At 48.0% G+C, this 3,325-nt stretch overlaps 1 long non-coding RNA gene across 1 annotated transcript in view; it reads left to right on the top strand.

Moving 5' to 3' along the window:
• LOC111535840 overlaps nt 1–2,965 on the top strand; it is a 27,477-nt gene extending 24,512 nt beyond the window's left edge. Inside the window, exons 3-4 of the long non-coding RNA XR_002729582.2 lie at nt 180–287; nt 2,538–2,965. This is a non-coding gene — a long non-coding RNA (uncharacterized LOC111535840). The remainder of the gene's footprint in view (nt 1–179; nt 288–2,537) is intronic.
• The last annotated feature ends 360 nt before the right edge of the window (nt 2,966–3,325 follow it).

Raw genomic sequence — 3,325 nt, 5'->3', positions numbered from 1 at the left:
CTCCTGCCTCAGCTTCCCAAGTAGCTGGGACCACAGGCACACACCACTGCACCCAGCCTGCTCTAGTCTGTGTGTCTCTCTCTCTTTCTTTCTCTCTTCCTTCCCTCCCTCCCTCCCTCCCTTCCTCCCTCCTTCCTTCCTTCCTTCCTTTTTTTCTTTCTTTCATTCGTTCATTCAAGGTGTGAGCCTTTTTCTGGTTTACTACATGCCAAGGACTGTGCTAAATCATTCACATAAAACCACTAGCATGCATCACCTCATTGGGTGCCCCCACAGTCTAATGGTAGGTGCTGTCATTATCTTCATTTTAAGAAAATGAAGAAACTGAAGCTCAGAGAGGTTAATTGATGTCTCCACCATCTGCCTAATTCAGTACCCTGCACCCGTAACCACTATAAAAGAACAACATGCCAGTAGTTCCCTAATGTTGAAAAAGGCACTGTTTTAAACGCATCCTTTATATCAACTCACTCACTTCTCCAAACAAGCACAATAGAGATTACTGTTGTCCTTGTTTAATAGATTGGGAAACTGAAGCACAGAAAGGTCATGTGATGTTCCCCAGGTCACCCAGCTAGTAAGTGAGCTGGACTGGGCTTCTGTTGTACCGAGGAAGACGTTCCTCAGTTTTTGTTTTGTTTTGTTTTTCACTTGAAGTCCCTTGCGATGGCCCAGAGTGGAATGCCAAGGTCCTAAGAAAGCCTCTGAGCTGACCTGGGAAGGGGTGCTGGTGGCGGCTGTGTCCCCTACAGCTCTGGAAGGTGGAGGTGGTGGAGAGAGCGACTGCACAGCAGCCACAAGCCTGGGTCCCTGCCAGGGGAGACCTCAAAGTCCTCTCGAGGGCTGGCTTCCCTGTGCTGGGCCATGCACAAAGGCGAGTCGTGGCTTCCAGGAGAGCCGCAGTACATGGTCCTCGGGAGAGGAGCAAGCCCCGGGGAAGGGCTGATGGGACCTCAGCCCTCAGCTCTGAGAAGGGCTGCTCTGTAGGGAGGGGATGCAGGTAACAGCTCCCCCAAGAGCCAGGCAAGCAAAAGTAGGTTTCTGTTTGAGCAGCAGCTGGGGAATTTCAGGGAGAGAGAGGAATCCACTCCCAACAGTGCGTCATGTTCAACCCTGGAAGAGGTGACCATGAAAGGGGCTTCTAGAAAGAGAAGATGGGCTGCCCTTAGGCCGGCCTCTTTATTATCTCTGCCTCTAACCTTTGGGAATCCTGTCCATCTTTGAGCCCCTGGCGCCAGTGACTCCACTCTGCGAATCCCTTCCTGACCAGCCATCCCCCACACCCATAAGACTCCAAGTTCTGTTTGGGGGACAAAGCCCAAGTGCCCTGAGGTCCAGGCTGGTCCACATTCGTCCCTGGGTGGGCTGTGGCTCAAACCAGTCATTTGGGTGATGGAAGTCTCAGACACCCTGGAAGCTAGCCCAGTTGGTCCTGGTGCCCCCAGTAACACGCACACCCTATTCTCCTGCAGCAAATGTACCGTCTCTACTATTCATGTGGCCTTGGGTATTAGGTGTCATGTGACCTCGCTGGTGTGGCATCTCCTGGTGTTAGCGGCTTCTTGCACGAGTACATTTCTCAGATGATCAGACAACATTTATTGAACATTTAGCATGTGCCACCCACCATTGTAACTGCTTTATGGGGTTATCGCATTTAATTCTCCCAAGAACCCTGTGAGTTGGTGTTATTTTTATCAACATATTACAGAGACGGAAACAGGGGCCTAAGTACTCAGTGGCTACGGGATGAGCTGGTACGCAAACACAATATTGGAACCCCGGCCATCGAAATCTGATTTGTCACTGGTTTGTCTCTCAACAAAAGGAAGTCAGAGTCTTTCTGACTCCCTTCTATCTCCCGTAGCTCCTGGCGAGTGTCTGCAGACAGTAGTTGTTCAAACAATGTGGGCTTTTACTGACTGTTCAAAGGCATTTCTGGGTTGGTTTTTTTAATGATCAGCGAGACAGGGTGCTCTTAACAGGACAAAATAGTGTTGAATCCTTGGTAGACAAAATCAGGTGCTTTTTGGAAGAAATGAGAGAGAGATTTCTAGGCCATATATTAGAAAATTTTGTTTCAAGTCTTTTTTTACTTTTTTTTTTTTTTTTTGAGACAAGAGTCTCGCTCTGTTGCCCAGGCTGGAATGCAGTGGCATGATCTCGGCTCGCTATAACCTCCGCCTCCGGGGTTCAAGCAGTTCTCCTGCCTCAGCCTCCTGAGTAGCTGGGATTACAGGCGTGCACCACCACGCCTGGCTAATTTTTGTATTTTTTAGAGACGGGGTTTCACTATGTTGGCCAGGCTGGTCTGGAACTCCTGACCTCAAGTGATCTGCCCGCCTCAGCCTCCCAAAGTACTGGGATTACAGGTGTGATCCACCATGCCCGTCCCTGTTCCAAGCCCTTAAGGTAACAAGGAGAAATGTGAGAAGCCCATTTGGGATTGAAGGATGCAAGAAAGCCCTGTAATTGAGGCAGCCAATCAGAAGCTTTTATTAATGGGCCCTCTTTGTTTTGTCCCCCACTTCCAGGAGAATCTTCCATAAAACTGGCAGACTCCTCCTGACCTCCACCTGTGCTGTCTACCTCTCTAGTTCTGGACACTGATAGCTGGTGCCCTGCGCCACCTCAAGCAGGACCCCTGCAAGATCACCAAGAAGACTGCGTGCCTCGCTCTAGCCTCTTCCTAAGGGGAAGTAGACTCCTGTTTTTGAGAGAAATTACCTGATTTCGAGAGAAACATAGAGGACTTTTTTTTTCCATAAGGTAACATTCCATTTGTAAAAATGAAGTTTGGAAGAATTTCTGCAAACTCAGTGTCTTGGTCAATTGATCTTTTACTGTACCAGGCGAATCTGAAGCCACAAATACACCGGGGAGGAAGGTATGCCCTTCACAAAGGATTTGCACTTAGCCAGACACTCTGTTGCTGTGCTGCTTTAAATAAAGAACATTTCTGGTATGTTTTATTTATTTTTATTGTTTAGAGTTGGGGTCTTGCTCTGTTGCTCTGTTGCTAGAATGCAGTGATATGATCAGAGCTTATGACAGCCTTGAACTCCTGGGCTCAAGTAATCTGCCGGCCTCAGCCTCATGATTCATTGGGATTACAAGTGTGAGCCACCGTGCCCGGCTCTTTGCCTGGCATATTTTGAATTGTTTCATTTCCTTGAAAGTGAGATTTATCTATTATATTCAGAAAATCTGGCAAGATATATCTGATTGCTTGAGATTCCTAAAAATCCTATTACATTAACCCTGAAAGGGGCATTTGAGTCTCACGTTCTCACTTTAAAGATGAAGAAACTGTGGCCTAGAGAGG

Source organism: Piliocolobus tephrosceles, chromosome 10 (genome assembly GCF_002776525.5).
Source record: "Piliocolobus tephrosceles isolate RC106 chromosome 10, ASM277652v3, whole genome shotgun sequence".
Lineage (NCBI taxonomy): Eukaryota > Metazoa > Chordata > Mammalia > Primates > Cercopithecidae > Piliocolobus > Piliocolobus tephrosceles.
Note: the sequence above shows the minus strand (reverse complement) of the source record. Positions and strands in the feature narration are given on the sequence as shown.